The following is a 25656-nucleotide window of genomic DNA, read 5'->3' as shown; positions in this document are numbered from 1 at the left end:
GTTGTTTCGAACGGTTCTGACTGTATATTTAACATTCTTACTGTATTTGTTGTTTTCATGTATATATTTAGGATGGTACTAAAGGTGATAAATTTGACCTAGGCTATCTGTCCGTCTGTCCTTCCGACCGTGAATATAACTCCTCCGTCACTATACCAGGTAGAATGACAAATGAGGTGTCGAAAGAAAGCTTTTAATGCAAGGATGATACTAAAGGTGAGAAATTTGACCTAGAACTTCTGGTTTTAGAAATACTACCAGAAGTATTCTTTTAAAGTCACCGGAATAGTACAAGTGAACTACCTATTATTCGACGCACCTTCGCAGGACGAGAACAAATATATACTTCCGGTTTCATGACTGTCTGTCCGTCCGCGAATACAATTCCTCCGTTATTTATACAAATAGAATAACAAATGAGAACAAATGTAAAATTTTGGTTTTTATATCATTTCCGGTTAAAAAGTTCTAACCAGGAGTGCCATTATAATCGCAGAAATAGTACATGTAACACATCGATCTAACCGTATTGAAAAGTTGAGTTTGAATCTTTAGTTCCGGTTTTGAAGTCATTTCTGTTTAGACAATGATCACCCAAAGTTTGGTAGAAATGGCTCAAAATTAGTAAAATCGTATATCAATCGACACAAAGTTACTCAAAGAGTTTAAATATCGTGTTCCAGCTCTACTTTCGATTACTTTGGTTGAAAACCTAGGACTTACGAAGTCCAATTACTTGTCTTTAAAATGAGGCCAATACAAGAGTAAACGAAGGATTAAGGCAAGGCGATCCTTTGTCATCATTACTATTTAACTTATACTTAAAAAAAATAATGCGAGAAGCGAAAATTAATGGACTCCTATATCAAAAACCAAGTTTTGACATTTGCGGATAATGTAGTGTTGTTTGCAAGAGGAAAACCAGTGCTACAGGGGATAGTACAGAGAATAGTAAAAACAGCAAAGAAAATGAGACTTTAAATAGATGCAACTAAAACTAAATGCATGGAATGGACAGATGGTCAGTTCGGAAATGGAGAAAAGTTCAAAGTAGAAGTAGAAAAAGGAAAATCGTACGATTTCGAAATGGTAGAAAGATTTACTTACCTAGGAGCAATAATATCACGTAAACCGAACATTAAAGAAGAAATACAAGCTGGAATAATCACAAGCAACAGAAGTGTAGTAAGAAGCTTAATGTAATGTTGAAATAAAATTTTTATCAAGAAAGGCAAAAATACAATAATTATACAAAACAACTATAGAATCAATAACAGACTGCAATTAAACATGGACAAAAACAAAAAATGAACCAAATTTACTGGAGATCTGGGAAAGGAAAATCCTGAGGAAGATATATGGAGGAATAATAAAGGGCAGTTTATGGATAAGGAGATCAAATGATAAGTTAAAGGAATTATACAACCAACCTAATATAATAGGAGTGATAAAGGCAGTCTTAGATGAAGTGGTCACCTAGAAAGGATGTCGGATACGAGGACTCTAAAAAGGCTACACTGTAGATTCAAAAAAGAGAAAAGAAAGACCGAAAAATTGATGGAAACAAGAGGTCGAAAAATATAAGGAAAGAATGAGCCTAGAAGGCCAGAAAAGATCTCAGTACATAAAACCGAAGAAAGAACAAACTTTTTAAGCCACGGGCCTCTAAGGCCTTTAGTGCTACTGTATGTATATTATAATAATAATATACCTATATCATAAATTAATTAATAAAAAAAAGATCACTTGTAATAAATCTTAAAACGATCTTTTACATGTTCGACATTAAACGTTGCGAAAGCTTTCTTTAGAACAAAAAACTTCTGGTAAAACAATATATATGTAACAGTAAAAGTTGTGATGCAGATGACCCATCGTCTTCTTGTTGTTACACTAATCTATTGATTCAAGTTTCTCCATAATGTTTCAACGCCCAGTTTTATCCTCACATAATCGTTAATAAACGTTTCGTTAAAAGCTTTTTGGTAATTACTTTCAATTTGGTTTAGCCTCTACGTATGTAGGTACCTCCTAGATAGATGGTACATTCTTTTAAGCTTAAGATAATACCTTTATGGTGTACACGGAATGAGTATTAGATTTTTTAATTATTCGTTTTTTTCGACATTAAGTGTTGAGAGCTTTTGATTGATTATAGCCGGCAGTGATGATCTTAATACGAGGAGTAAGAAAAAAGACGAGTTAAGAATATGTAGAAAAAAACATTACGGTTTTTTTGACAAGCATTAAACTCTTTACACCTTTTATGTTCTTGGGCTGATTTTTTATTTGTTATAAAATAAAATTATAATATAGTCTGTTCCAACGAAAATTTGACCCCCGCAGAAACCAAGACTTCTTCAAATTTAAAAAAAAAAACACGTCAATTTATATCAGGAAGGGGACGAATTTTCATGCAAAATTATGCCCTCAAATGTAACCCCATACTGCCCCACATCAACCCCACTTTTTTTTAAATAGCAAGTGTGGTCAAGTGGTACATCATTTGAAAGGTAATTTTTTTCTCTACACGACACTCTATTTTTTTTAATTTACGTAATAAGTTATAATTAACTATTTAGATGGGAAATAAGCCACAATTAAATCGAAAAAATAATTTTATTAACGTTTCCACCGACGTCCAATTCGGGTATCGTTGTCAAAATACAAAATACTACAAAAGTATTTTGAAGAAACTATAACATTAAAGGGATTTTATTGCTTTATATTATGGTCAATGGGCCCTCAAATATGGAAACATCGCAAGGTGCTACCATTTAAAGGGGTACGTTTTTTAGAATGGGGTAAATTAGGGTGAATTATGATGAATTCTTGCACTTTTAGTACATATTATTATTATCTCCAGATTTAGCCATACGGCTCACACTCCCGCTGAGGGGAAAATTGACTCATCCCAGATACCTACGGTATCAAAAGGATTGAGCTCTGGTGGGACTCTTTCCGTGTTATCGAGCCCTAGATGACTTGGAATGCAGGTGTATCTCCCAAAAATTTTCTTACACTTCTGGCCGTCGCAAGTAGTACAGCTTTCTGCATGGTCTTATAAATATGTTCATTGAGACCCAGCTTTTTTATGCTTTCGAGGAGGGTCTTCGGAATGACTCCAGTAGTAGACATAACAATAGGTATCGTCTGGGTACTTTGCATTCTCCATTGTCTCCGTATTTGAATTTCCAGATCTCTATACTTGGCGATCTTTTCAGTAAATTTACTACGTAGATTATTGTTGTTAGGTATCGCCACATCAATTAGTGTTGTTTGTCTTGTTAATTTATTAACTAGTACGAGATCTGGTCTATTATGTGCCACTGTTTGGTCTGTGAGCACACTGCGGTCCCAGTATAGCTTGTAGTTGCCATCCTCAAGCATACTCTCAGGAACGTATTGATAATATGGGAGATGGTCCGTTTGGAGAAGTCCCAGCTTGTTAGCTATCTCTTGATGAAGGATTTTTCCCACTGCGTCATGCCGTTCCTTGTATTCAGTTGCAGCAAATGCCTGGCAGCCCCCTGTAATATGTTGGATGGTTTCTTGGGCTTGACATCCATATCGGCATCTGTCGTTTTGAACCTGAGGGTCTTTGACGATATATTTCAGGTAATTTCTGGTTGGTATAACCTGATCCTGAATGGCCAGTAATGAACCCTCCGTTTCAGGGAACATCTTTCCTGATGTCAACCAATAGTTCGACGCTGTATTGTCGACATAGTCTTGGCTGACCTCATTGGGATGTCGCCCGTGCAGAGGTTTACCCATCCAGGTGCGCAGTTTTTCGTTCTTAGTAAGGTGGTTTATGCGCATTTCTGGTTCCCTCAGTTTGATCGGTGTTGTGTCATCTACTGCGCAAATTGCGCGGTGTAGAGTAGATGTCTCAGCCTGCATCTGAAAATAAGTTCTTAAATTAGCAATTTGTTTATCTAATTGCTCACCTATATCCATAAGTCCTCTTCCTCCTAAATACCGGGGTAATGTTGTTCGTTCTACTGCACTTTTAGGGTGGTGTTTTTGTGCCTTTGTGAGGTGTGTTCGTACTTTTCGCTGAAGATTTTCTATATCCGTTTTTGTCCACTTAACAATACCAAATGAATAGCTAAGCGCGGAACAAGCGTAGGTGTTTAGTGCCTTAAACAAATTTTTACTGTTAAGCTGTGAACGAAGCAGTTGTTTTACCCTTCTTATAAACTCAGTAGTTATCTCAGTTTTCATTTGCTTATGGTCAATTTTCCGCGCCTGTTTTACTCCAAGATATTTATACATATCGTTGTCGCCCATGGCCTCGATGTTCTGGCCATTTTGCATATCGAATCCACCGGGCTGTACCTTTCCTCTGACTATATTCAAAACACGGCACTTGTCTAGACCGAACTGCATACTAATATCATTAGAGAATGTTTCTACAGTTTTTAGCATCTCTTCTAGGTGTTCTCGAGTGGAAGCCATTAATTTCAAATCATCCATATACAACAGATGATTGAGCTTCGCTACCACAGTATTATTGCTTTTAATGCTAAAACCTGAGTCAGTGGAGTTTAATAGCTGGGAAAGGGGGTTCAAAGCTAAACAGAACCACAGTGGACTCAACGAGTCTCCTTGAAACAGGCCCCGGTTGATTGCAATATTTTCGGTTTCAATATTTTTTTCACCAGGTATTTGGAGGTGAATTTTAGTCTTCCAATCTCTCATTATATGCCTTAAAAAGGTCACTATGTTAACATCGACTTTGTATATTTTCAAAATATCTATTAGCCATTCATGCGGTACTGAATCAAAGGCCTTTTTATAGTCAATAAAAGCAGTAAAAAGGTTCCTTTTTTTAGTGAATGCCTGGTTAGAAATGACTGAATCGATGATAAGCTGTTCTTTGCAACCCATGGAACCCTTAGCGCATCCTTTCTGTTGAGGCTCTATGATATCGTTTAGAGCACAGTGTTGGTAGATACGCCGGGTTACACAGGATGTGACCAATTTATACAAAGTTGGAAGACAAGTAATTGGGCGGTACTTGGATGGATCTTGGGTGTTATTTTGATCCTTGGGTATTAAATAAGTAGTTCCCTGAGTTAGAAATGATGGTAATTCCTGCGGATTAGAAATAACATGATTAATTAATGTTGATAAGCACTCATGAATACTCCAAAACTTTTTAAGCCAGAAGTTCTGAACTCCGTCTGGTCCAGGAGATTTCCAGTTATGAAGCTCTTTGATGACATTTGAGACTTCTTCAGTCGTGAATGGTTCGTAGTTAGCAGTGACGTAGTGGTGACAGTTGTGCGTCGTATCTTCTATCCAGCCAGCATTGTTGTTAAAAGCAGCTGGCGTGGAAAGTTGATTTCCCCAAAACTCATGAATTTCTTCTTGGTTTGGGTAAGACTTGTCGACACTTTCTACGGTGGAATTGAGTTTTCGGTAAAACGCCTTCTCAGAGTTCTCAAAAAGTGCATTGTCACATTTTCGGTTGTTACTAACTTTATACCTTCTTAATCGTCCTGAATAGACGGAGAGTTTTTGTTTTAATGTATCCAGACACTGTTGGGCTGTGTTATTTTCTGGATCGTATCTCGAGTGTCTTGAAGTGCTCCGCATTATTTCTTCAGCTCTCTTAATGACTTTTCTACTTGTTACACCTCTTATATATTCTGTGACTTGACCAATATCCCTACGCAGTAATTCAATTTTTCCGAGAAGTCTTTTTTCCCATGGTGCAATTCTGTTACCAGTCTTTCCGTTATTAGTACCCCGTCGTGTTCTGATCTTAACGCCCATTACATTGGCAATTGCTGTTGCTGCACAGTAGATTAGCATATGCAGATATTCCAATGTGTGGGCTTCTACGACATAATTGGGTAGGACTTCAGTGTTCACAATTTGTAACAGCGCACCTAGTTTCTTACAAGAGTTTATTCGTGGTAGCGGTGGTCTGCTAAGTGGATTTGTTCCATTAAACTCTTGTACGGCACGAGCCATTTCGTTTTCTAGACTATGGCGCAACTCGTTGTTTTCCTGCTGTGTATTGTCAGGTTGAGTTTCTGGTATGGGAATCTCAGGAATCTGCTCCTCATTAGGGACTTGATCTAAAACTAGCTCTTGATTATTAATCTCCCGTTCGACTTCGCTTTTGATGGCATCGCGTCTAGTCTCTGGGATAAGATTATTTCTTATGATTACCCGGTATTGATCTGATACTCTTTGCTCCGATACTTGAATATCTGGGTACTCCCTGCAAAATTCGGCATACAGCTGTTGTCTGTAGCCGATCGTTTCTTGACCGAGGTTTGTCACCTTATAATAGAAGCGCAAAATGCTTTCGTTGATGGACACAGTCCATTTCATGCGCTGCCTCGGTCGTCCCGCTTGAGTGAGCGCCGGCTGATGATCCAGCGCAGCACCTTCGGCAGGTGGAGCTCTTGTTGTTATTTGGCTCGCTTGTGGTTGTGGTTGGGCTGTAGCTGATTGTATGACAGGGGCCCGCCTCCTCAACACCCTGCCACCGACGTCCCGCATGCTGTCACGTCCAGCGCCGGCTCCAGACGTGCCCTGGCGATCCCCAGGCAGCGATCCTAAACACAAATTATTATTCTCCATTCTCATGGGTGTGCATTTTATTATTATTATTATTATTACATATTATTATTATTACATAGAAATAAGGGCTGGGGTCATGGAGACCCATAAGCCCATTTACAAGAAAAATGAAATAGTACCTACATTACAAAAATTAGCTTCGCAAATAAACTATAGACTAATAGATTGTGCACAACACTGATCAGTTTACAAACAAATAACTGTCTAGTTGGTTTTTGAAAACATTAATAGATGGAGAATTTATAATTTCCGTTGGGAGACTGTTCCATATACTAAAAATGCGATTACACAGAAAATGTTGGCGCTTTATCGACGAAAAGGGTTCCTTCTTCACTTTCAAACTATGTCCACGTAGTCTGCTGTGATCGTCTAAAATAAACAAGTGTTGCAAATCTCCATACCCATACTTTAAAATTCGGAAGGTGATAATTAAGTCACCACGGAGTCGACGAGCTTCAAAAGTTGATAACCCGGCTAAAGAAAGTCTTTGTTGCAGTGTTGCCAATCGGCGGATAATTATCCGATTTGCGTACCTTTTTGAGAGTTGTCGTATCTTCTTCGTATCTTGAAATAAATCGGATATTTGCGGATATTTTTCAGTGTATCTACCATCGACTAAAACTTTCTCATCCATATATTCCCAACACCAATAACACACTGATTTTGTTTGGTTCCACCCAAATTTTTATACTGGATGAATGTTAGTGACATCCGATAATTTTCATCTTTTGACAAAAGGGACATGTGCCAATTCTTTTGTTTAGAATTTAAATGCACAAGTGCGTCCACTTAAGGCATACTAAAATTCAAATTTCAAAAACCGTCTGCCGTCCGATGTTATTTATTAGTTATTAGTTTTTCGTCTTTTTAGTGCAGTGCTTAAGTAAACGTCTGTCAGAAATACTGTCAGTTATTCTGTGAGAAAATATTAAGTTTGTTAACATAAAATTGTGCAGAAAAATGCATTTGGAATAGTGGTTGTAGAAAAATCTACTTATTTGAAACTAGCAATATCTACTAATTAACTCAAAAAATCTTCAAATTTTTTGCTTATAAAAATTATTTAGTCGGGCATTAAACGTTGAACGCATCACGGGTATTATGGATAATAACCTTGATATCTTAATAACTACAAGACTGTCAAATACATTTCTATTGTTTTAGTTGTAATAAATCTTTAGTTGTTAAAAGAGCGTAGGCGCAAAATTTCGGACCAATAATCTTTAAACGTATTCATTTTTTTCGAATCCTAAGAAAACTAATAAATATTTTTGAAAAATTTGAACGCAGAATGAAAGATTACATTATTATCGAGGGCCGAAAGTCCCTTAGAATAAACAAAATGTTTTTTTAATGAGATATTTGAAATTAAAAATCACACTGAATATTCTCTTTTCCTTTCACCCCTGTAACTTAGTAGAATAAAAATTATAGAAGTCTTCAGGGACTTTCGGCCCTCGGTAATAATGTAATATTTCATTCTGCGTTTAATTTTTTAAATAATACTTATTAGCTTTCTCAGGAATCGAAAAAAATAATGCATTTTAAAAGCATTGACCAGAAATTTTGCGTCTATGCTATTAATGTAGCTGTAGTTTTTTTTGTATTGATTTATTTATTATTAGTCTTAATTTACCTACTTTACCTACCTTATTAGAATTTAACACTTACGATAATACAAAATACAAATAATATATTAATAGTAAGTAATAGTACATTGTTTACCGGGTAGGAAAAGCTTAACATTCCTGGACGACTGTGAAGATTGCTAAGTCGAGGCGCAAGCCGAGACTTAGCAACACAGAGTCCAGGAATGTGGCTTTTCCTACGAGGTAAACATACTATTTTTCCGCAAATCGTTTAAAATTCGACAGATATTGATTGATTTAAAAAAAACGCGATAATTTTATTCCCAAATAAATGGTGCTTTGAAATTCCTAATAAAATTACTTGGGTTACTATGGAAACGTATTGAGGTTGAATTATCATTTATGTAGAACACTAACAACTGTACGGAAATATCATTTCCTTACAGTAAGGAAATGACATTTCCTTACAGTAAGGAAATGACATTTCCTTACAGTAAGGAAGTCCTGACTTTTTTTTCAAGAAATTTTGACAGGAATGTCAAAATTTCCTGGCGATTTGCGGAAAATAGTATTTACATACATGAATTAGGTAATAATCAGCTAGGATACGAGATTTTCATCTATAAACGAAAATTTTTAAACTGTGGAACAGAGAATCCAGTAGATTAAAGGGCCGGTTGTTCAAACGCTAATCAGAAATGGAATCAACTGACCATTATCAAATATTTAATTACTGTCAATGTCAACTTTCGATTGGGTTGCTGAAAACATACCTAATTGATTACAATTATGAGATTAATTGATTAACTAATCAATTATGTTAATAATGGTTACGTTAATTGATAATTAATAATTAATTAATCAATTAATTATGTTAATTATCATAATGATAATTGATTACAATCAACTGATTGGCGTACGAACAACGGATTTTATTATTTGATGGTTGTTAAGGGGACTAAAATAATAACATTGGCAACATTGATTTTAATAACAGAATAATTTTTGATCTAGCGTACCTTTTCGTGACAGATCGGATATTTTTCGAGCGATCATCGGATAATCTAGAGAAATGCGATTGGCAACACTGCTTTGTTGGTAATCTGGCCTTCTTCGTTTGAAACATAGTCTGGTGGCCTTCTTTTGAATATTTTCGAGAAGAGTTCTATCGCGCACTAATTCTGGGCACCAAACCGTTCCACAGTACTCCAGTAGGGGTCGGACATAAGTTTTATACAAACGAATAGAACCCGAAAATGATATTTTTGTAAAAGTCTTACTAAGTAGGTATAACTTACTATTCGCTTTTTTAGTAACGTTTGAAATATGCTCCGACCAACTCAAATTTTCAGTAATTGTTACAGCAAGGTCACTATATGATTCCACAGTATCCAGTAAATGCCCGTCTATCGAGTAAGACAAACGAGGGTTATTTTTTCCCAAATGTAAAACCACACACTTATCTCTATTTAGAGGTAACATCCAATCCGAACACCACTTGAAGATCGAATCTAAGTCACTTTGTAAGTCTTGCCCATTCAAGAGTGGGTCAGCAAATATTTTTGTATCGTCTGCGTAGAAAGCTTTCCTAGATTTGATATGAGATTCAAGATCACTAGCATACAACACAAATAGAAGTGGACCCAAAACAGATCCTTGTGGAACACCACTTAAAACCGTTTTTTTAGATGACAGCGACTTGCCAACTCTAACACAAAACTCCCGATTTGTTAAAAAATCATTAATCCACTCAAGAAGTTGTCCGCGAATGCCAAAATGTTCTAGTTTATACATCAATTTTCTTCTTGGTACTCGATCAAATGCTTTTGCAAAATCTAAATATATTATATCCACAGGTCGTTTTTTATCTAATGCTGCTGTCCACTCATTAACGCACCACAGTAAATTAGTCATGGTTGATCGACTTTTCACAAAGCCATGTTGTTGTAGAGGAATAATTTTTTCTCGAAGTAAAAATTCTGAAAGACACTCTGTAATAATTGATTCCATAACTTTACAAATAACAGGTGTAAGGCTTATTGGTCTGTAATTATTAGGATCTAACTTATTCCCTTTTTTAAATATAGGTGTCACCGAAGCACTTTTCCAAATTAAAGGCAAAGAGTGTGCATTAAAAGATGAACGCATCATTAGTGATAGTGGAACAGAGAGAACATTTTTTCAAAAATAATGTAGAAATTTTATCGGGCCCTGGAGATGAGTTGTTTTTTAATTTGTCAATATGGCGCTGAATGATTTCAGGTGAAAAATCAATATAATCAATTTTGGGAATAACTCGTGGATTACTGATTATAGGAAACTGATTTTGAGACGGTTCAATAGCAAAAACTGTAGAAAATGTATCTGCGAGAATATTAGCGACCTCACACGTATTCTGACAAATCGTTTCATCATGCTTTTTTAACAGTGGAATGGACACTTTAGAAGACATAGCAGACCTAACATATTTATACAGTTTTTTAGAGTCGTTGCAGCTTACAATAGATTCTTCATATGCCATTCTGGCTTCGTTGATATACTTTTTTAGTATTCCTGTGTAGTTTTTGTGAGTTTGCAAGTCACGTGTATCACCTGTACGTTTGTATTTTCGCCATAATTTTCTTTTGTGTCTTATAAGTGATATCAATTCACCGTTAATCCATGGCTTAAGTTTGTTCCTATAGTAAGTTTTTTTTGTAGTGTTGAGTCTTTTGTAGTTGTCAATGATGTTTATGAAATTATTCCAAACTTCTTCCGGATGTTCTAGACTTCCCAGTAGTAACGGCCAATCAACATCACGCAATTGAAGAGAGAGGTTTTCAAAATTTGTTATTTCATGTATAACTGTATTTTCAGAAAGATGATTATATTCCATAAGAAACTGTATGTTTGTCGTGATAACTACATGATCAGAATTGCCCACTGGAGTGCGAATCACCGGTTCTGTAAGCAACTGGTCATCATTTGTAAAAATCAAATCTAACGTTGATGGCAAATTGTTTATTCTGAAACGAGTTGGATTGGTAATCAATTGGTGTAGATTAGAACTTTGAACAAAATTTGTAAAAATGTTTTTCGAATTTGTTAGTTCATTGCTTACAATAGTCAAAGGCCAAGAGATATCGGCAAAATTAAAATCACCAAATAAGACAAGGTTTTCAAGGTTTGAAATGAGTTCCATTTTTTCAATCAAGATTAGGTCATCTTCTAGGACAGTACTACCCGAACGATATATGCACGCCAAGTGAATAACAAGTGAATTAAGGGAAATTTTTAAACATAAAAGTTCAATGTTAGGTACAACAACATCCAGGTTAGCAACAGAAAAAGTCTCAGAAATATCTAATGACAAGTATATGCACACTCCTCCCCCTCTTCGATTGCTGCGATCAAATCTGTAAAGAGAGTATCCATCTATAGTATATAAATTGTCAGAATCTTTTTGTGTTAGCCAAGTCTCGGTGATTAATATTATTTTAGGTTTTAAATCCTGAATATAACATAAAAGTTCATTAAATTTAGAATGCAATGTCGCTAAATTGGTATAAAAGCAGAGCCAGTCGTAAAAGCAGGTTTTTATAATATTATTGTCGAAAATTAGTGATTTTTGGTATACCACGTATGTATTTTATTGTTAAATTTTGCTCTCCGTTTTCTTTTCTAGTCTTTTCTAGATATATATATAGATATATATATAGTACACCTACAGAAAAGTTGTTAAAAATTAAATTTCCTATCGAAATGATCAAAAGAAAACACGAAAGAACGCGATTTTGTTTTTTGTCCCATAACTTTTTTCACGGAGACACAGATATTGCTTCATAGAAAAAAAATTATATCCTTTCTTTTTAAAGTGACGTTTGCTAGAAGTCTTTAGGATTCATAGTATCCGAGATACGATTTTTCAAAGTCAAAGTTCGCCACTCACACCAGTTTTGGGGCAATTTTCCCTACACCTAAATGTACTTGTAAAAAAAGTAAAAAATAAAAAAATATGAAAAAAATATTTTTAAGAAACGCTTTTCTTTAGTTTCGAGTGACTAAAATTAAACATATTATAAAAAAATCAACTAAAAAGCAAAAAATAAAAAAAATTGAAAAAATCTAACACATTCGTCAAAGAAAAGCGTGGCGCGGCTTCATCGAATAAACGGTTTTCGGACCACGCTTTTCTTTAACGAATGTGTTGGATTTTTTCATTTTTTTTTTTATTTTTTGCTTTTTAGTTTATTTTTTTATAATATGTTTAATCTTAGTCACTCGTAACTACAGAAAAGCGTTTCTTAAAAATATTTTTTTCATATTTTTTTATTTTTTACTTTTTTACAAGAAGTACATTTAGTCTTACACTTTGCAAACAATAAAATATATCGTTATGTTTATTAAAATATGTATAAAACATATAATATGATGTACAAACATGAAAAGTAATCACCCGTGTTGAGCTGCCCCCCCCCCCACTTGCAAAAATTCAAAAACAAATAGCCCTGATTTATGAGCTATTTATGAGCTCTCATATTCCGCAAACTAAAAATTTTGAGCTCGTTCCACTGAGCAGGAATTTAATACCCTAGTGGGGGGGGCTGAGTCAGCCCCCCCCACTACTTAAAAATAGGAATATTGAATCGGTTTTTGCGGCAGAATTACGAGCTATTTATGAGCTCTTGAAATTATATGGTTTCGATTTTTGAGCTCATCCCCTTCACCCCCAAACAACCCTTTAATTGATTTAACTTAAGAGAAAGATGCTGAGAAAACTTAAAATATATCGTATTGCGGATATAATTCCTATAGCTTATATACTCTAAGAATAAACTATTAAATCAAGGGCATTTCGATTATTGAGCTACAACCCCTTCGCAAGAAAACCACCCTATCTTCCCGGCTTAAGAGAAAGTTGTACTTAAAATGCGTTAAACTAATTATTTGGCGACTACATATCATTTAACAATTTATAAGCTTCCAAATTACGCGCATTTAGATCAGTAAATTGCAATTTATTTTGTATAGTGCAGTCACTGAAGGTAAAAATCAACGATTACCTTGTTCGGTGAACCTTCATCGATTTTCACGAAACTTGGTCAGTGGTTAGAGGATACGTCAAAAAACAAAGGTGACATGGTAACACCTTGCGCCTTTACCCTGAGGGTGGATACCGCCCCTTCTCGGGGGTGAAAATTATTTTATAAAAAATAACTGCACAAATCAATAAAAGAACAAATTAAAAGCAAAATTTATTATATAAAGTTAATAAAATAAGTCAATACTTTTTAAGTTATTAAAGATCAAAGATTTTAATTATTTGTGAAAAAAATGCATGTTTTGAAGAGGTTTTTTGTAAATCACTGAAAAACTGTAAGTTTTTACAAAAAAGTTAATAGTAGTTTAATTCGTATAGCTTATATTCTAAGAATAAACTCTTAAATCACGCACCTTTCGATTATATAGCTACAACCCCTTCGCAAGAAAACGACCCCATTTTCCCGGCTTAAGAGAGAGTTGTTCTTAAAATAATTTAAATTGATTATTTGGCGACTACATATCGTTTAATAATTTATTAGCTTGTTCTTTTATTGATTTGTGCACTTATTTTTTATAAAATAATTTTCACCCCCCGAGAAGGGGCGGTATCCACCCTCAGGGTAAAGGCGCAAGGTGGTACCATGTCACCTTTGTTTCTTGACGTATCCTCTAACCACTGACCAATTTTCGTGAAAATCGATGAAGGTTCACCGAACTTGAAGGTAATCGTTGATTTTTACCTTCAGTGACTGCACTATACAAAATAAATTGCAATTTACTGATCTAAATGCGCGTAATTTGGAAGCTTATAAATTATTAAATGATATGTCGTCGCCAAATAATTAGTTTAACGCATTTTAAGTACAACTTTCTCTTAAGCCGGGAAGATAGGGTGGTTTTCTTGCGAAGGGGTTGTAGCTCAATAATCGAAATGCCCTTGATTTAATAGTTTATTCTTAGAGTATATAAGCTATAGGAATTATATCCGCAATACGATATATTTTAAGTTTTCTCAGCATCTTTCTCTTAAGTTAAATCAATTAAAGGGTTGTTTGGGGGTGAAGGGGATGAGCTCAAAAATCGAAACTATATAATTTCAAGAGCTCATAAATAGCTCGTAATTCTGCCACAAAAACCGATTCAATATTTCTATTTTTAAGCAGTGGGGGGGGCTGACTCAGCCCCCCCACTAGGGTATTAAATTCCTGCTCAGTGGAACGAGCTCAAAATTTTTAGTTTGCGGAATATGAGAGCTCATAAATAGCTCATAAATCAGGGCTATTTGTTTTTTAATTTTTGCAAGTGGGGGGGGGGGCCAGCTCAACACGGGTAAAGTAATCGGAATCGGCAAAAAATTTGAAACTTTATTGTTTATTTATGAAGCATAAATCGCTTATACAATCAGTAAAAGTTTCAAGTTTCTTCATTGTAAAAAACAAGAGAATTTAAGCATTTTCTGTTAAAATCGTTTTTTTTTATTTAAACAATTAATAAACAAAAAAAATTTATTGACTATTCGTGTATTGTTTCCGCGATGCATATGTCTGCAAATTTTAGTCATTTGCATTGAAGAAAGGGCAGTCAAATTAACGTCCAAAGATTTGACCCAAACGATTGAACTAAAGAAAAGAATTAATTAATACGACAAAACGAATTATAATGTTAATTGTAGCACAAAACGTCTCTACCGGTGGTTTTTCTAAGACTACGATAAAATCACGAATTTTTTGAATTCGAGTTTTGTTTGAAGTTTTTTTCGTATCGCATTGAAATTTGACACGAATAAACGCCGATTTATATATAAACAAATATATGAGCATTAAAAATTTGAAACTTTATTGTTTATTTATGAACTATAACGTAAACAATTAACGTATAAAGTGAAATTATGTATAGTTCATATCATTAGCTACAATCCGTAAAAGTTTCAAGTTTCTACATTGTAAAAAACAAGAGAATTTAAGCATTTTCCATTAAAATCGTTTTTTTATTTAAACAATTAATAAACATATTTTTTTTATTAACTATTCGTGTATTGTTCCCGCGAATGCATATGTCTGCAAATTTTTATTCATTTGCATTGAAGAAAAGTCAGTCAAATTAACGTCTAAAGATTTGATGCAAACTATTAAAGTAAAGAAAAGCGTTTAAAAAGATATAAAACAATGATTGCGAAAAAATAGGGTAAATTTACCCAAAACTTTTTACAGCGCTTACTGCGGCTAATTTTTCAGCGCTTACTGCTCTTACGGCGCCGTAAATTATCGCGTGTCTGGCCTTAGGCTAATGCGCCTTAGTGAACAGTGACTAATTCAACCCTTTCTCAAAAATGCACCCCTTTAAATGGTAGCACTCAGCGATTTTCTCATATTTGGCGATCAATTAACCACATAAGACCATATAGACACCTTTAACGTTGTAATTCCTTTCTAAAGTACATAATTGATAGCCTAAAAATTGATTAAGAACTTTTGTTATCTTCAAAAATTTGATGCTCGTTAAAAAATACCCAGAACGCCCCTGATTAAGGCCATTAAATTGGGTTGCTCGTAAATTGTGTCCCTAGCGGAAACCATACACTCGCTCATATTCACATGTACATGTGATTTTACGGCATTATCGGACCTTTTCTAACAAAATTTTGACCGACCCAAACCCATGCGGTGGGTGGATGTAACTTACATGTCCGCACAGCGCCAAGGATTATAACCGAACCAAACCGACTACAAGCACAAGCCGATTGCACATCCCAGCTTTCTACGCATACGTGGTATATTCGTGTATGATAAAATTGATCCAAAAAATGGCATAACCCAGACATCCAAAGTGAAAGTTATCCTCCAACACCAAATTGTTCTATATGGTCCACATAATGTTCAGAAAAAAGTCACACCATGTTGAGCGTCGGGTTTGGGGGAGAGAGGGGGAGAACTAGGTAAATTCGTAGCTTTTTACGTTTTTCGTCAATATTTCTAAAACTATGCGGTTTAGCATGAACAGCCTTCTATACAAAAATGTTCTACATTGAATTTGAAATAAAAAAGGCCCTATGGATAATCCTTCTAAAATGAACGGTTCCAAAGTTACGGAGGTAGTATAGTATAACTGGTCCAAAAAAAGGCCTAACCCAGACATCCAAAGTAAAAGTTTTCCTCCAACACCAATTTGTTCTATATGGTCCACATATATGTTCTACGTATGTAAAATGTAAAGCAAAAAAGGTCCTATTTCTTTACCATTTATAAAAACAACATTTATAAAAATATTCATTCATTTATTTTAGAGAAAAACTTTAAATAGAAAGTTGTAGTTAATTAAAAGGCCACATTATTTTTAAAATAAATAGTGCAATTGCAAAAAACGGCCATTTTGGACATTTCGCGGGCTGTTTTGCAACAACACATTAACGAAATTAAACTTGCCATAGCTGAAATTGTGGCTTTTTTAATTTACTACAACTTTCTATTTAAAAATTTTTCTCTAAAATAAATTAATAAATATTTTTATATAAATATTAGTTGTCAGTATTAATAAATATTTCATGTAAATAATAAGTCATTTTTATAAATTGTAAATACATATTTCTATTAACATTTCTATTTATCTATTAATATGACTTTTTACGAAGTTTCATATAATTATGTAAAGATCTACGACGATTATGACTGAAGTAGTTAATGCCTACCTATATTATATAAAATTATTAAAATGTTGATATATTTTAGGTGAAATTATATGTTTTAAGTACATATCCATAAACTTATAATAATCCATTCGTATCGTATACGTAGAAAGCTAGGATTTGCAATCGGCTTATGCTTGTAGTCGGTTCGGTTATAATCCTTGGCGCTTTGCGGACACGTAAGTGGTGAATGTACCCCTAAAGACAAGGCCCGATTGCTTTTCTGTGAAATCCACTTGGAAGAGGTTTATTTCAGTTACTTGATACGTTTTGCATATGTCACCGATTTCCTGTCCTTGACGTGGAATAATTGTTTCATATCCTAATGGGATGGATGCACCATATATGCAGTCATTAATTCCAAAATTTTGTTTTTCAAACAAACAAGACCGAATGAACACATGTCCTGACTTTTATTAGAATATTTAGTTATTTATGTACCATTTTGTATTTAAAATTCTTAGAATATTATCGAATTTTATATAACTGCAGCTTTTGTCCTAACTTTTCCTAACTTTTCTTTAGATAAATCTATTTTTAATCTTTTTATCCTTCAGTCAACTAATATTTGACCACAGTAATAGTTTTGTAATGTCATATATTATTGTTTTAATGCGCAAGTATAAACTAAGAAACAAGAAAATGGCAAAAATATTTGAGAAAAATGTAAATAAAAAGCTAAGAACAATAAAGTAAACATAAGGCAATAATAATATATACAGCATACGGAACAACTAAGGAGTTACTATTGGATGCAGCTAAGGAAGTAGAAAATACTCAACAACGAAACAGACAGCGTGGTGATCCGAAGAAATAAATAAAAACAAGTAAAGGTGAAGAAATAAGCATGGAGACAATATCTGGAAGATAAGTAGACGAGAATTACAATAATAAAACGAGAATTACGAAAACTATAAAAACTAGAGGAAAAAGGTAAAAATATTAATAACAGCATGAAAGAGCGATAATTGGTAAAAATTTGGAGATAAAATGACAGAAAATAGCAAAAATAATCAAAAGCTATTCTACAGAACTCTGGAGACGATAAGAATACAAAAAACAAATACATAAAACATATAAAAACAAGAAACAACAGAAATATATTTTAACAGATGGAAACAACGCTTTTAAGAAACATTTATGGCTATAAACTATGATGACCTTAATGAAGAACAAAATAATATTTTGCAAAATAATAGATAAAGTTCATTAAACGAGGAAGAATTAGAAGAAGCAATCAATTAGGAGAGGTACGGAAAACACCTGGAGTGAATAGAAGAACAGCAGAAATTATAAAAATTTATAAAAAACCTGTCACTCAAAAAGTGGAAGGAAGCAAGTGGTATGTTGTGTGACAGAAAAATTCCAATAAAGTTAAAGGAAAAATTCTATGAAAAAGCCTTAAGACTAGCTATGATGTACAGACGTGAATGTTGGGTAGGTAGTTAAAAAGAAATAGAAACAATAATGTATGTGGCGTATGTTTGTAAAATCCTTATTTGGTTTGAAATGTCTGGCAAGGAAATGAAGATTTAAGATAAAAATTCTGGACACATTCTCGATAAATGGGGATATAAAAGAATACAGTAAAAAATGGAAACAAAATGAAAGCGTAATATATGAAAATGGAGTATCTAAACAAATAATAAATAAACTGCAGGGAGAAACAAGTGTACGACGCCTCTTATAAAATGGAACAAGCAGTGGAAAAGACGATAAAATGCATAAACATTGGAATGACTAACCAGAAGAAAACATTTTTGTTCATATTTTGTAAATGATGAGTAATTTTAGCCACGAGTTTACTATATAAAACCTAAATTTGATTACATACCAAACTTAACCGTGGCTAGGATATAAATACATGTCATGCCCAAATCAATAACTATATAAAACATACCAACAAGTAAATAAACAACTATTCTCCTTATTTTGACAATTTCGTGAATGAACGACTGTTGTTAGAATAAAAATAATATCCTGGTACGACTCAGCACGCAATGGAATGAATATAAAAAAATCAAACAATAACGCAATATTGCGGGTGGTAATATTATTCCTATGAATACCTGCGACATTGAAAAGAGTAGCGATTGAAATATCGCTAAGGTAGAGATGAGAAATAGAGATACTATACCTATATAACTGTTATGTCTTTCGATGTACACATAGAGATAGCTCTCTGGGAGAAAAAGTTAAAAGATTTCCTGTATGAAACTCGAAGAGTTAAATAAAACAGTTATGTGCCATATTTTGGTCTGTTATGAAAAATATATTCAAAAGACAATGAAGAATGGTCAGAAATATCGCTTAAAATGATGAATCTGTTTGTCAAAATCATTTGGATGATTAACTTCTCGACGTTTAACATGGCCAAATCATCTTAACCTACGCTCTCTTATTTTGGCAGCAAATGGTACCACCCCTAGACTTCCCATAACATACTCTTTCTTAATCTTATACTTTTTGTCACTCCATTCATCCATTTTATCATTATGATTTTAGCCACATATTTTCGTTGTTCTTCTTTCTTTTCAACTGCCCAACATTCAGTTCCATATTTATGTAATTGCATTATATTCTAAGTATTCGCCACAGACACCACATTTCAAACACATTAAGGTTGTTAATGTATCTGGCATTTAACATCCATGCTTCCACTCCGTACAACATAACAGACCAAAGGTTCTCCGTTCCTTCCCTTCATGCGCATAGAAATTGTGTTTTTTGGTATTTACCTTCAGACCCCATTTTCTATATTCCTCTATTAGTTTCTTCTTCTTCTTCTTCTTCTTCTTCTTCTTCTTCCGTCTTGTATGTAGGCTTTAAAGCCTGTTTCTTCTTCAATATTAGCCTCCTAGATTGTTTAAGTTATCGCACCATCTTTTTCTTGGTCTGCCAATACTTCTTCGTCCATTTAGTGACTTATCTCGTGATATTCGTACTATCCTATCCTCTGCTATTCTACTAATGTGTTAGTTCCACTCCTGTTTCCGTTTTGTCACCCATCCGTTTATGTCTTCTACATTGCATGATCTTCTTATGTTTTCACTTCTCTCCCTATCCAACAGACTTTTCCCTGATACTCGTCGGAGTATTTTCATCTCTGTTGTTTCTAGTAGTCGTCTCGTTTTAGATGTGTCAAGTCTTGTCTCCGCCGTGTATGTCAATATAGGCCTAATTGCTGCTTTATAGACTTTTGTGTCTTGTCTTAGGTGTTCGTTCTTCCAGATTGTGTCATTAAGAGATCTCGCCGCTTTACTTGCTTTTAAGCTTTGTTGTCGTACTTCCTCTTCAACATCTCCGTAACTGATTATATATATTCCCAGATATCTAAACCTTGCTTTATTATTTTTCCATCAATTTCGATTTTACATCTTAGTGAGTATTAAGATATTGTCATACATTTGGTTTTTTCTGCTGATATTATCATACTGTTCTTGGCTGTTGTATTGAAGATGTGTGTTAATCTTTGGAGATCGTCTTCTGTCTCGGTGATTAATGCGGCATCGTCTGCATAACATAATATTTGTATTTCTTTGTTCCCCATTCTGTAACCATGACCTTTACGTACTGCTTCTCTTATTTCGTCCATTATTATAATAAAGAACAGTGGGCTTAATGAGTCACCTTGTCTGACTCCGCTGTGTACTGGTATAAATTGCGTTAGTTTTCCATTAACCTTTGCCTGTATTCGATTATGAGAGTAGTATTTTTCGATTAGTTTGCTTACCATATATTCAAGACCTTTCTTATTCTGTGAAATTACAATTTGGTCATCTGCATAGTTTAGTGTGTAGAGTATCGTATCTCCTATCGGTAGTTCCATTCCAATATACTTCTTCTTCCACACAGCATCCCTGCCTTAGTCATTTAGTGACCAGAATACCTTTTGATATTCTATTTCCAATTTTAATTTTGGATATCGAGTTTCTATACAGTTCGTTCATTGCCTGTATGATAGATACATTTATGCTGATTTTTTCTAGTACTTCTGATAATCTATTTATGGGGACCACGTCATAAGCTTCTGTTAGATCTACCATCAGTAAATGCAACTCTTGGGTTCGTGACAACCTTTTTTTAAACGCTTTTCTTTAATTCAATCGTTTCGTCAAATCTTTAGACGTTAATTTGACTGCCTTTTCTTCAATGTACATGAATGAAAATTTGTAGGCATATGCATTCCCGGGAACAATACACGAAAAGTCAATAAAAAATTATTTTTTATGTTTATTAATTGTTTAAATAAAAAAAACGATTTTAATGGAAAATGCTTAAATTTTCTTATTTTTTACAATGAAAAAACTACTTTTACAGATTGTAGCTAATTATATGGACTATACATATTTTTTTCGTTAATTGTTTACGATATTTTTCATAAATAAACAATAAAGTTTCAAATTTTTTGCCCATTCCGACTACTTTTCATGTTTGTACATATTTAAGTTACATATATTTTAAACATGACGATATATTTTAATATTTGAAAAGTGTAAGACTAAAAAGTAAAAAATAAAAAAATATGAAAAAAAAATTTTAAAGAAACGCTTTTCTTTGGGTTCGAGAACTAAAATTAAAAATATTATAAAAAAATCAACTAAAAAGCAAAAAATAAAAAAAATTAAACAATCTTACACATTCGTTAAAGACCCGCATGGGGCGTGTCTTTATCGAATAAACGGTTTTCGCCCCACGCTTTTCTTTAACGAATGTGTAAGATTTTTTCATTTTTTTTTTATTTTATGCTTTTTAGTTGATTTTTTATAATATTTTTAATTTTAGTCCTCGTACCCAAAGAAAAGCGTTTCTTAAATTTGTTTTCATATTTTTTTATCTATTACTTGGATTATACAGAAAATGTTGTCTATTATGGATCTCTACCTTAAGGCCTTGTTCCTCTTGTTCCTCTGAAAAAAGTAAATAACAAGAAAAGAGTGATGTGATGAGATTATTTGACGATCCAGCAAAAGATCTGGTAGAAAGAGGAATCCAAAACTGGAGAGTGCCAGCAAGAGATCGGCATAATATCTTACATAACGAAAGCTCACCAAAAGACTGAATGGCTTAACAGTTTCAAGTATGAAAGCAGTCACATCTCTATCAAGAAAAATAGTTCATGGGGTATTTAGTATAAAGAATTATGAAATAACGTATGGGGTGAGCATTTTCGTTATTTCGTGACTTACTTGAAAATAAAACGATCTCGAGAAAGGTAAAATGGCACCGTCATGCGATGCCATGATTATTATGCCCTTTATACTTTATACCCTTTATGAAAATTATTCTGTACCTTCGTGTACAGGGGGGATACTACCTAATTTCTTGGAAAGGGGTGATTGCTAATCGTTAAGGTAAACAAGAACATTTTCGGTGACTTATTATTGATTTGGTATTAATTTTCACTATACAGTATGGTGCAAATGAAAGGAATAAATTCGTTATTTCGTAAACCGGCGACTTTAAGGAAAAATCCCGAAACAGGTCGATTTTTATTTTTAAATTATGATATTTTGGCATATATTTATTAGGGTGGGGCGAAAACAAAGAAAAAAAATTTTCTTTTACAAATTGATATGTCCTATATGCGGAAAAGTGGTTAGATATTATTGCAAAACGTTATCCAAAATTTGGGATTAATAGAACAATATCTTCTGGTGCCCCCAGAACTTTAAAAATTGACAAATTAAAAAAAAATATTGAAAAAAAAACACCTTTTTTATTTTATATTAATGTTGTTTTTGCTTGTTTACAACTCGGAACTTATTACAACATAGTTTATTTAATTATTTACTGTAAAGTTTGAAAAAACTCGGAAAAGGGGATATTTAAGAATTTCAAATTTATTTGAAGTCGTGTCATCAATCATTTTTCTAAGTTCACCTGTTGACAATTGATTTGTTATTGGTGGTTTTGATATTACACCAGTTTGCTAATTAATTAGGTCAAAATACTCTTTGGCTCCAAAATTTATAGTTGGAATTTTAAACTGGCGAATTTCCTTGGTTTCTTGACCATTCTTAGACTTTAATATGCGCCCTAAACCTAGCTCTCGTATATGGGGTCGTTTATCACCCAACATGGCTACGGGAATATTCTCTGGATGTGCAAAATATCCATTACCTTGAAAGACTTTGTTCACTATTGTCTTTGGTATTAGTGATAAATATTGCGAGCATTGAATCATATTAAATAAATGAATTGGCCCATATTTAACTTCTGGCTTTATTTTGATTGAAAACCAAGTGAGAACATACACATTTTGCAGATAAGTTGAAAAAATATTTAAATCGGAAGTCGGATTTAAAGTTCCTACATATACTCTGTTTGCTGTTGTAATCCATCTCGAATGTGTCATCTTCCCGGTTGTCGATATTTTAAGCTCTCTGATACGGTACAAGAGCTAGTGAACCCTCCGACTAACGGTCGTCCTGTAAGACTAGAAATTTTTCTAGTGATAATTCATAGCACACCAAGGCTAAAAACCATGACCTGGCAGGCCTCAGCGGTGCACGTGTATCTACCAGATGAATCGAAAAGTGCAAATTTAGGGGTTAAAATAAACTTTCTCCTGTAAGGTTTAAATTTAAGGATGTGTTTGAGTAAGTCATTTAGAAGAAATGTGTACAATGACAGGCGATTCTGAAGAGCATAAGACCTTGCCAGGCAAGAGGAAAGATTAGGGGTTTTTCCTAAAATTATTCTTTTTGCATCGAACAAATTTTTTTTAGGTTTTTTGAATCATTCCAAACAGAAAACGTCTTTAGTGATTTTTCTCTTAAGTTAATAGTTTTTGTTATATAAGCGATTGAAAATTTTGAAAATTGCGAAATTGGCCATTTTTAACCCTAAATAGGACATTTATCTAAAATTTTTAAAGTTGCCAAGGTAGATAGATATTCTTTAAACATTGATTGATGAAATTCCAAAGAGTTTTTTGCAATACAATATCGGAAACGCCTTTGTTTTTTAATCGCTAATCAAGCGGACGCGACACTGTAGTTTAAATGAGGACGTTTGAGTTGGCATAAATTCATCATCTTGAGAATGGGCAAATTTCAAGAGAAATTGTCACACAGGTCTATTTTTATTTTTAAATTAGGACTTTTTGGCATATATATAATACTAGTGACATCATCCATCTAAGCGTAAAGACGTAATCGATGATTTTTTTAAATGAGAGTAGGGGTTGTGTGATAGCTCATTTAAAAGGTTATTTAATTCTCTATTCATTAATATAATCATTAACATAATTATTTATACAGGGTGTACAAAAAATGTTTTTTTATTAAATTAACTTTGATTAAATTTGACAAATAGAAGAAAATTTTTTTTTGTACATCCTGTATAAATAATTATGTTAATGTTTATATTACTGAATAGAGAATTAAATAACCTTTCAAATGAGCTATCACACAACCCCTACTCTTATTTAAAAAAATCATCGATTACGTCATCACGCCCAGATGGATAACGTCACTAGTATAATATATATGCCAAAAGTCCTAATTTTAAAAATAAAAATCGACCTGTCTGAGAATTTCTCTTGAAATTTGCCCATTCTCGAGATATGAATTTATGCAAACTCAAACGTCCTCACTTATACTACAGTGTCGCGCCCGCTTGATTAGCAATTAAAAAAACAAAGGGGTTTTCGATATTTTATTGCAAAAACTCTTCGGGATTTCCTCAATCAATGTTTAAAGAATATTTACGTACCTTGGCAACATTGAAATTTTTAGATAAATGTCCGATTTAGGGTTAAAAATGGCCGATTTCGCAATTTTCAAAATTTTCAATCGCTTATATAACAAAAACTATTAACTTAAGAGAAAAATCACTAAAGACGTTTTCTGTTTGGAATGATTCAAAAAACCTAAAAAAATTTGTTCGATGCAAAAAGAATAATTTTAGGAAAAACCCCTAATCTTTCCTCTCGCCTGGCAAGGTCTTATGCTCTTCAGAATCGCCTGTCATTTTACACATTTCTTCTAAATCACTTACTCAAACACATACTTCAATTTAAACCTTACAGGAGAAAGTTTATTTTACCCCCTAAATTTGCACTTTTCGATTCACCTGGTAGATACACGTGCACCACTGAGGCCTGCCAGGTCATGGTTTTTAGCCTTGGTGTGCTATGAATTATCACTAGAAAAATTTCTAGCCTTACAGGACGACCGTTAGTCGGAGGGTTCACTAGCTCGTAGACTACCATTACTTACAGCTTCGCTTATTTCGTACAAATATTTTTGGTATGTACTTACTGTATTAATATCTACTTCAGGAAGTTCAGTTTGAATTTTCCGAAATTCAAAATCAGGTAGGGTTTCACAAGTTTCTAAAAGCTTTCTTATTTCACCCGAAAATCCGGTAGGTCCTGCGGTTTCTCCATCTAAATACTTAATCTAATGTCGTAATGGTAGCTCGTTTCCATGTAAAAGACAAACAGAACCACTGTAATGGTTTCTTAATTTGAAGCATTGATTATAAACCACCCACATGTAGTTATTAATCAATGTTTGAAGTTATAATTTGCGAATTTCACCATTGTGAACGCCAGTATTTACCGCTGTTTCATCGCATCTAATTGCAACCCAAGTAGAAAAGTCACATTTCGATTTTAAGAAATTGAATAAATTTTCTGAAATATGTTTTGCTGAAACAGATTGTAAAGTAAGATGTCCAAAATACTCAGAGTTTGGTTCTGAGACTAACACAATATGTTCTTCGGTAATCAACTATTCTAAATGGGAAATA

This window comes from Diabrotica virgifera, chromosome 6 (assembly GCF_917563875.1).
Source record: "Diabrotica virgifera virgifera chromosome 6, PGI_DIABVI_V3a".
NCBI lineage: Eukaryota > Metazoa > Arthropoda > Insecta > Coleoptera > Chrysomelidae > Diabrotica > Diabrotica virgifera.
Note: the sequence above shows the minus strand (reverse complement) of the source record.